Source organism: Lissotriton vulgaris, chromosome 2_1 (genome assembly GCF_964263255.1).
Source record: "Lissotriton vulgaris chromosome 2_1, aLisVul1.2, whole genome shotgun sequence".
NCBI classification, from domain to species: domain Eukaryota; kingdom Metazoa; phylum Chordata; class Amphibia; order Caudata; family Salamandridae; genus Lissotriton; species Lissotriton vulgaris.
Window position 1 is genome coordinate 761,879,020 of NC_141687.1, and position 10,914 is coordinate 761,889,933.

Consider the following 10,914-nt stretch of genomic DNA (forward strand, 5'->3'; position numbering starts at 1 on the left):
ATAGTTAGTTGTACTCACTATAACTCGCGCGCCCGCAATCCACTGCTGATGATGTCACATATTACATCATTCATGATATGGTCAGTGACATCACTGATGACATCACTGAAGACATCATCCAGTGAATGTGGTTTACTTTGATATTTAAATATGTATTATAAATACACTACTTTGCATTGAAGAATGAGTGGATATATACCTATAAATGTGTGGATGGTGGATTTAGTAACAGTGTCATTAATCGTTTCCTTGACTAATTTGTAGAGTCTTACTATATATAATGTGTAGTTACTAAACTGTGTGAAAGTCTTTATTGCTTTGTCTTAATTGCTATGTTAAAGACTATATTTGTTATTGGTTTCTTAACTGAGTATTTGTATGGGTAAATTAATGTCTATGTGGTTTGGTGGGGGGTGTGTGATTGCCAAAAAATGTGTGAATAGTTCATTCAGTAGGTATATGAGGTTAAGACTACATGTTATAACAGTTGTTTCAGTGAGTGTATATGTTTATGGGTGTGGTGGTGATGAAATATTTCTCTCAATTGTACATCTCCATTAAACTTGAAAAAAGACTTAGTGATTGTATGAGTCTCTATATGGATAACTGTATACTTGTAATAGTGATTTTATAACACACTAAGTGTGGGTTACTATCTATATAAATAGATGAAGTGGTGTTTGTAGAAGTGTGTAGGTGAGTAAATGTAAGTATAATCAATTGTTTGCATAAGTCAGAAGGATGTCTTTATAAGTGAATACAATGTGTGCTGGTGTGTAATGTTGAAATAGGTGTATAAGTATATTTGATAGTGTTCTGTTGATTATTCACTGCATAAAACACTGAATCTATGGGTGAGTGATTAGATGTGTGTATAGTTCTATGAATAACTGAGTGGGTGTTTAGAAATTTCTATTGGTGTGCCAATGGTTTCAAATATGGCACTTTCTATTTTACAGTGAGTGAGGAAAGATTATACTAGGGTGTGATGAGGTGTATTTGATTGTCACATGGATGATGTCATCAGTGATGTCATTTGAGATGTCATCAGTGATGTCATCAGTGATGTCACTTACCATGTCATGAATGATGCACTTTTTGTGACGTTCCGGTGGCGCAGAAGACTGAGTGATATTTATCAGGCAGGACTAAGCCACTTTTTGTGGTGTAATCCTGCCTGATAAATATCAGTCCCTTTAACGCAGTGTCCTGCGTTAAAGGGGTGTGCAATGGGTGTTGCTGGGGGCGTTCCCAGCAGCATCCATGAACTTGAGTAATTTATAGCATCCTTAAAGTCAGTCTTTCAAAAATTCCAAAGTACAGGACATGATAATCCAAATCCAAATGTTTCTCAAGAAAAATCATAAACCGTGTCCCTGGGTCATATCTGCCCAAACGCCGATATTCCGAACGATTGAAAATGACTTTTCTTGAGAAACATTTGGATTTGGATTATCATGTCCTATACTTTGGAATTTTAGAAAGACTGACTTTGAGGATGCTATAAATTACTCAAGTCTGCCCGAATTGTGTGGGTAAAATTGATACCAAGTCACTTTGAATAAGATTTCGTCTAACATTTGGAAGAAATATCTAGTTATATGACAACAGGATACCAACATAACTTGAAGGAAATAAGAACGCCCTGAAGAAGTTCTGTTGTACAGAACGAAACGCGTCAGCTGGCTGTGGTACATAAACTTAAGGAAAATAAAAGCATTTGAATATACAGCAAGATTCAGCGCTTCAATAAGGACTCTAAGTGATATGATTTGATTGGACTTGTTGTGCAAGTGGTGCTGTGCCAAACTTTGGATGGAACATTCTCTACTAGTCACCAATGTTCCCTCTAATTTTTTTCCTCTGTGTGCGGCAGTGTAGGGTCTCTGTGCACTGCAGCCATGGCAATGTGCGCAAGGAACCAGACCGTGCGTGTGTGCAGAGCCAAATATCCCTCCAAACTTTTGCTTAAAAATCTGAAAAGATGGTGCATTTCCACACATACAGTGCCACGTTAAACTACACTATGTTGTGTGGTTAGGTTTGCCGTAATTTGTAGAGCAAATACAAGTCAAAGTACTTAAAAAGTATTTTAAAGTTATGTAAACTAATTACATCGATGATACTCACAGTCTTAAGCCCTTTGAGCCCAATGGGCGTTGCGCGCCTGGATGTAAGCACATTCAGAATTTGGACAATTGCGCCTAGAGACAGTGGCAGATAGGGACAGATACAGACAGATAGGGAAAGAGACAGTCTGGAATAGAGACAGAAAGGGACAGAGACAAATAGGGACAGAGACAGATAGGGACAGAGAAAGATAGGGACAGAGACAGAGAGGTAGAGAGAGAGAGAGAAAGGTAGAGGGAGGGAGGTAAGTGGAGGGAGGGAAAAGGGGGTAGAGGGTGGGAGAGGGAGGTAGGGGAGGTAGAGAGAGAGGGAGGTAGAGGGAGAGGGGGTAGATGGAGAGGGGGTAGATGGAGAGGGAGGGGCAGAGGGATGGAGAGGGAGGTAGAGGTAGAGGGAGGTAGAGAGGGAGGGACAGAGGGATGGAGAGGGGTGGACAGAGAGGGAGAGGGAGGGACAGAGAGGTAGAGGGAGAGGGAGGGACAGAGGTAGATGGAGAGGGAGAGACAGCGAGGTAGAGGGAGGTAGAGAGAGAGGAAGAGGGAGGGACAGATAGACAGAGAGGGAGGGACAGAGAGGAAGAGGGAGAAACAGAGAGGGAAAGGGAGGGACAGAGGTAGATGGAGAGGGAGGGAGAGGGAGAGCGAGGTAGAGGGAGGGGGAGAGGGAGGTGGGGGGAGAGGGAGCTAGAGGGAGAGGGAGCTAGAGGAAGAGGGAGCTAGAGGAAGAGGGAGCTAGAGGAAGAGGGAGCTAGAGGGAGGGACAGAGAGGGAGAGGTAGGGGAAGGTAGAAGGAGAGGGAGGGAGAGGAGGGAGAGGGAGGGACAAAGAGGTAGAGGGAGGGAGGTAAAGGAAGAGGGAGGGAGGGACAGAGGTAGAGGGAGGGAAAGGGAGAGGGCGGGACAGAGAGGGAGAGGGCGGGACAGAGAGGTAGGGGGAGGGAAAGGGAGAGGGAGGGACAGAGAGGTAGAGGGAAAGGGAAAGGGAGGGACAGAGAGGTAGAGGGAGGGACAGAGCGGGAGAGGTAGGTAGAGACAGAGAAGGAGGTAGAGGTAGAGGGAGCGGGAGAGGGAGGGACAGAGCGGGAGAGGTAGGTAGGGACAGAGAGAGATGTACAGGGAGAGGGAGTAAGGGACAGAGGGGGAGGGGTAGGTAGAGACAGAGAGGGAGGGAATGGGCGAGGGAGCTAGAGAAAGAGGGAGGGACAGAGGTAGAGGGCGGGACAGAGAGGTAGAGGGAGGGACAGAGAGGTAGAGGGAGAGGGAGAGACAGAGCGGGAGAGGTAGGTAGAGACAGAGAGGGAGGTAGAGGGAGGGAATGGAAGAGGGAGGGACAGAGTCTGAGAGGTAGGTAGAGACAGAGAGGGAGTTAGAGGGAGGGAAGGGGAGGGAAAGAGAAAAGGAGGGAGAGGAAACGACAGTGCAGGAGAGGTCGGTAGAGACAGGGAGGGAGAGGGGGTGGGAAAGGGAGAGGGAGGGAGGGTGAGCTAGAGGGAGAGGGAGGGACAGAGAGGTAAAGGGAGAGGGAGGTAGAGGGTGTTGGACCCTGCTCAGCCCAAGCACTGCAGGAGCGTAGCATGCACCAGTCCCCTTCTCTTGTCCACCGAAAGCCCACAAATGGATGATACTGTGGGTATTCCAGTGAACCCGAAAAGAGGGTGGTATAACACGAGACACCAAGTCTCCCACCCTGTAAAACGTCAGGACACGGCTCCCTCCTTCACGCCTCTGCACCTGGAGTCAATAAGGAAAAAGCAATCCTTCAATATACATAACAAAATATAGCCTCTATATCCATGACCATGTACCACCAAAACACCAAAACATATACCCCCTCCTTACCAGTGGTAAGCGCAGGCTTGGCTTCGTGTAGGGACTGGTATCTCCAAAATAATGAATAATGGCACTCCAAGGAGATTAAACCCAGTCAGGGGCACAAAGAACACAGTGTCCTGAATTCAGTGAAGGTGCAAGCTATGCACCGTAAAAGGGGAAAAAATAAGGAAAGCTGGAAATGGATTCCGTTAACACCAGCCACGTTAAAAAAAACCCTTAAATAAGAAGCCTAGGACAAGGGATAAGAAAGAGACTAGCGACTCTCTTTCCAACACGCCAGCATTTGTAAAATCGAAGAAAATAGCGGAATGACCCGAAACGTCACTTCCGTGCGCCTGACGATGTAGACAGGCGCTTACAATGCCAGATGTAAACAAACAGCGCGTTAGACACCGCGCTGCCGGCACAAGACCAAAGGTGAGAACGGGAGCCCCCGCTCACACAAAAATGAATTACAATAATGCTGGCAACCACAAGGGAGGGAACAGAAAAAAGGGAAATGGCCAAAACGAGGAAAGGGAAACTAAACTCACTCTCTACCACAACGGGGAGGGACACAAGAACAAAAACGGACAGAAATCCCCCACGAGCCCGTGGGAGACAAAAAGGGGCAGAAGGGCACTGGAAACTCCTCAGCAAGGCACAGGAAACGAAGGAGCCGGATACCAAGGCCACAACAATGGCAATATCGAGCAATGAAAAAGAGGTAGGACTCGATTATATACCCATAGCCCAGGTCATGTGATGGTGGCCCATGGTCACAGAAACAGGACTAACTGCCGTTTCCTAACAGTACCCCCCCCCTACGACCCTCCCCACGGGACGGGGCTTCAAGGGATGCTGTCTATGGAACAATCGAACCAGTCGAGGGGCATGAACCCCACCAGCTGGCTCCCAAGTCCTGTCCTCCTGTTTATATCCCTTCCAGTCAATCAAGTAAAAGAGACGACCCTTAATCCGTTTAGAGTCGCAGATGGCATGTACCTCAAACTCCTCCTTACCATCAATTGACAATGGAGGTGGTGGGGGCAACTCCTGTGCGGAAGGTACGTAAGGTTTCAACAATGAAGCATGAAACACAGGGTGTACCCCATAGTCCTGTGACAACTCAAGCTTCATTGCAACCGGGTTAATGACCTGGACAATCGGAAAGGGACCTACGTACCTGGGTTGCAATTTACGGGACCCTTGCAACCTCAGGTTACGAGAGGCCAACCACACCAAGTCGCCCACCTTATATGGGGGAGCTGGGGCCCGATGTTTATCCGCTTGTGCCTTCATAGCAGCCTTGGCCTCCACCAGACTCTCCCGGGCCAAGCCCCAGATGTCACTCAATTGCCTACAAATTCCATCAATGGCTGGCATGCGTCCCGTGGGCTGAATGGCTACCGCCCTAGGGTGGTATCCAAGTGAACAATAGAAGGGGGTCATGCCCAAAGCAGAGTGTAAGCTGTTGTTATATGCGAACTCAGCAATGGGCAGAGCCGTCACCCAATCACATGACAAGGAGGTAATCAGACATCTCAAGTACTGTTCCATTGTCTGATTTGTTCGCTCAGTCTGTCCATCAGACTGAGGATGGTATGCCGAGGACAAACGTATCTCTGTCTTCAGGACCAGACATAGTTCGGACCAAAAATGGGACACAAATTGTGCACCCCGATCAGATATAATCACCTCTGGCAACCCATGTAAACGTACTACTGAAGACATAAAGACTACCGACATTTCTTTTGCTGTAGGGATTTTGCTGAGTGGTATGAAATGTGCCATTTTGGTGAATAAATCCACCACCACCAATGTAGCCGTATATCCAGAAGCCAATGGCAATTCAGTTACAAAATCCATACTTATGGTATGCCACGGGGATGGCGGTACCTCCAAAGGGCACAGAAGCCCTGCGGGCTTACAGTGCGATGGCTTGTTGATAGCACATACAGGGCACGATTTAACATATCCCTGAATGTCATGTATCATGGTGTCCCACCAAAACCACCGCTCACACAGTTCTCTTGTCTTTTTCATCCCAGGATGTGCCACCAGTGCAGATGAATGGCACCACTCCAACACCTCATCCCTTAAAGAAGGAGGGATTACCATCCTGTCCCCATGATACAACAACCCTTCATTCACTCTTACCTCAGGCACAGATAACAAAGGAGCTGGATCAAAAAGCTTCAATCGCTCTTTTACCAAACCAGGAAAATCATCCATACCTATGGCCCCCACTATCCGCTTACTCTCTATCATGGCCCTGTCTTCCGTCACAGATTCTTCTCCTTTGGGTTCACCATGTATCCGAGAAAGGGCATCGGATTTAACCTGTTGGGCCGCTGGCCTGTAGGTGATGACAAAATCGTATTCATTGAAGAATAACACCCACCGCATCTGACGAGGTGTCAATGCCCTAGCGGAACGGACGAATTCAAGGTTTTTGTGGTCTGTATAGATGGTGATAACGTGTCTGGCACCCCACAAATAGTGTCGCCATTCCTCGAATGCCAATTTTACAGCCAACAATTCTCGTTCGGCCACTGTATAATTCCGTTTGGCGGGCAATAATGTCTTTGAGAAGAAGGCGATTGGGTGCATATGACCGGTGGATTCGTCACGCTGTGATAACACCCCACCCACAGCACACATGGATGCATCGGTTTCTACAAAGAACGGCAGGGCAGGATCAGGGTGCACCAATACAGGGGCTGAAGTGAAGTGCTCCAATAAAGACCGAAAAGCTTTCTGAGTCTCACTGGTCCACTCAAAAGGAACACCCTTCCTCAACAGACGAGTCATAGGTGACACTACCTCAGAAAAATGCGTAATAAATCGCCGATAAAAGTTGGCGAAACCCAGGAGCACCTGGATTTGTTTCACAGAGGTAGGCACAGGCCAGGTCACAATGGCCTGAATCTTCCCTGGATCCATTCGTATCCCCTCTGCTGAAATAATGAAACCAAGAAACTCTACCTCTGGGGTGTCAAACTGGCATTTCTCTAGTTTGGCATAAAGATGGTGCTCCCGGAGTGTCCGCAATACCTGAAGTACATGATCTGTATGCTCTGCCCTTGTTTCAGAAAACACAAGAATATCGTCTAAATAGACAATAACTGTGCGGTCCAGATATTCACCAAGCACCTCATTAATGAAGAACTGGAATGCCGCCGGCGCATTACATAGGCCGAACGGCATTACAGTATACTCATATAGACCATACTTGGTCCTAAAAGCCGTCTTCCACTCATCCCCTGGTCTCATCCTTATTAGGTGGTAGGCTCCCCGCAAGACAATTTTGTAAATACGGTAGCCCTGCGGAGCTGATCTAACAACACGGAGATGAGTGGAAGAGGGTGCCTATTCTTAACTGTGGCCGCATTCAAAATCCTATAATCCACACATGCCCTGAGGGTCCCTTCCTTCTTAGGAATGAAGAAAATAGCAGATGACACAGGGGAGGAAGATGGACGAATGAACCCAAGTCTCAACATCTCATCGATGTACTCCTTCAAGTGTTCTTCTTCTGGCTCTGACAATGCATACACCCGGCTACAAGGCAAGGAGACCCCCGGTACCAGGTCGATCTTACAATCATAAGCCCTGTTGGGGGGAAGTTCCTGAGCATTCGTCTTATCAAAGACGTCCTTAAACTCCAAGTACTGAGGAGGAACAGATCCCACATCCGTCACGGCGCAAACCAAGGGATCGATCTGTGCCCCTGCTACAGCGTAACAATGCTTCAAACAATACGCTGAATCTAACGTCACCAACCTCTGTACCCAATCAATCTTAGGGTTATGCTTCTGCAGCCATGGTACCCCCAACACTAATCCAAATGAAGGGGCATCGATTAAATCGAAAACTACCATCTCGGAATGCCCATTCTCACATGCTAGACCCAAAGGTGCAGTCCGACGGGTGATACACCCCGATGTCAGCTCAGTACCATCAATAGCCCTTACTGGCTCAGGTCGCTCCTTCAACTGCCAAGGAACCCCCAGCTTCTCCGCCATAGTAATATCCATAAAATTGCCAGTGGCACCTGAATCCAACAATACTGAAACAGAAACACAATCCTGAGTCCGTAGCAATAACTGGGCGTTGATAACGAAATGTCTCGGTGCTTGGTCTATAGATCCGACAACCTCATACTGTTGACCCTGTCCTCCACTTATCCTACGATCTACCTGAACACAAGCCACCTTTTTGCTGAATCCCGCACCAGAGGGCTTCACAGGACATTCCCTAGCAAAATGACCCCCCTGACCACAATATAAGCACAAATTGTTCTCTCTCCTTCTCTTCTTCTCCTCTGGCGCCAAAGGACCCCGTACCCCGCCCAATTCCATGGGCTCGGGTGCTACCTTGCTATCCCCTGCAGCCTTTATCTCCGTCTTTGCGTAACTACCTCGGGATGCCTGAAACCTGCTACGCTCACCTCGCCTCTCGGACACCCTGTGGTTCAGTTTAACCACCAGATCTATGAATGCTGCACAATCTTCTGGTGGATCTACCACCTGGGATACGATGTCCTTTAGCTCTTCACAGAGACCCTGATAAAATATCGAAGTTCTCTTTTCAGTGGGCCAATGGGTCTCGGATACCAGTCTGTTAAAAGAAGCAATATAGGACAACAAATCCTGTCTGCCCTGCCGGAGCTTCATTAGTTCAGCATCACTAGCCTGCATGAATGCATACTTGGCAAACAGTCCCCGCATCAGTTCTTTAAATGCGTTATAATTGTACAACACCCGATCATCGTTATCCACCAAAGGTATAGCCCATTGAGCCGCATTGCCAGCCAGGTAGGATATTGTAAAGGCCACTTTTGCGGAATCGTCAGGGAAGGCACTCGGTCTACACATGAAATGTAACTGACACTGGGTCATAAACATCCCAAATTTCTCACTATCTCCCGTAAATCTCTCCGGAGGGGCTAACGGCACCGCTACCGGAGAAGACACTGTAACATTAATAGGGTTACTGGAGTTACTACCTCCCATTGCACCCTGACCAACCCCCCCACTGTACTGGAAGGTCGCAGGGTGAATAACGGGAGTGGCCCCCCTTTGATGTGACTGTTCCCTGGCCCTAACAGCCACCAATTCCTGTTTCAACCCAGCGTTCTCTTGCTGTAACTCCTGAACCTGTGTCTGCAATGTCTGTAATGCCCCCATGATATCCTGCATTGAAGGACCTCCTTTGCCATCCCCCAATGCGTTCCCATCCACGTCCATGCTCGCTCAGGCAGTGCTAAATACGTGGGCTCGATATTCTGTTGGACCCTGCTCAGCCCAAGCACTGCAGGAGCGTAGCATGCACCAGTCCCCTTCTCTTGTCCACCGAAAGCCCACAAATGGATGATACTGTGGGTATTCCAGTGAACCTGAAAAGAGGGTGGTATAACACGAGACACCAAGGGGGTCATTAGGATGTCGGGCGGATTTGCTCCGCCAGGGTGGCGGTGGCCACCGCCACCCTGGCGGAGCAAATCCGCCCGACATCCACAGCCCAATTCCCCCCCGCCATATTAGTATGGCGGGGGGGACCGCGGCGGTGCAAAACACCGCCCGCATGTTTTCCGCCCCGGTCGCCTTGCGGCCGGGGCGGAAAACCAGTAACATGGTGGCGGTGTCTGTTAGACACCGCCCGCCATATTACCATGGGCATTTGTCAATGCCTTTCCGTGGCGGCAATGCCGCCACGGAAAGGCATGCGGAGACTCCCTGCGGGGGCCCGTTGCGGGCCCCCTGGGAGTCCGGGGCTTGGGGGGTGCACATTGGGGGTACCTATGGTACCCCCCCGCATTTGAATGTGCAACACGGCAGGCACCGCGCGGTGCCTGTCATGTTGTGCTTTGAAATGCACAACGTGCATTTTTACCATTGCGGCGGGCGGAGATTTCAGCTCCGCCCGCCGCAATGGTAAATATACAGGATGCGCCCGCCTGTGTGGCGGGCGCATCCTAATGCCCATTTCGGGACCCCCGCCCTGTAGGCGGGTGGTCCACATCCCCGGTAGGGTGGCGGGCGGCCAAAGCCCGCCCGCCATCCTAATGACCCCCCAAGTCTCCCACCCTGTAAAACGTCAGGACATGGCTCCCTCCTTCACGCCTCTGCACCTGGAGTCAATAAGGAAAAAGCAATCCTTCAATATACATAACAAAATATAGCCTCTATATCCATGACCATGTACCACCAAAACACCAAAACATATACCCCCTCCTTACCAGTGGTAAGCACAGGCTTGGCTTCGTGTAGGGACTGGTATCTCCAAAATAATGAATAATGGCACTCCAAGGAGATTAAACCCAGTCAGGGGCACAAAGAACACAGTGTCCTGAATTCAGTGAAGGTGCAAGCTATGCACCGTAAAAGGGGAAAAAATAAGGAAAGCTGGAAATGGATTCCGTTAACACCAGCCACGTTAAAAAAAACCCTTAAATAAGAAGCCTAGGACAAGGGATAAGAAAGAGACTAGCGACTCTCTTTCCAACACGCCAGCATTTGTAAAATCGAAGAAAATAGCGGAATGACCCGAAACGTCACTTCCGTGCGCCTAACGATGTAGACAGGCGCTTACAATGCCAGATGTAAACAAACAGCGCTTTAGACACCGCGCTGCCGGCACAAGACCAAAGGTGAGAACGGGAGCCCCCGCTCACACAAAAATGAATTACAATAATGCTGGCAACCACAAGGGAGGGAACAGAAAAAAGGGAAATGGCAAAAACCAGGAAAGGGAAACTAAACTCACTCTCTACCACAACGGGGAGGGACACAAGAACAAAAACGGACAGAAATCCCCCACGAGCCCGTGGGAGACAAAAAGGGGCAGAAGGGCACTGGAAACTCCTCAGCAAGGCACAGGAAACGAAGGAGCCGGATACCAAGGCCACAACAATGGCAATATCGAGCAATGAAAAAGAGGTAGGACTCGATTATATACCCATAGCCCAG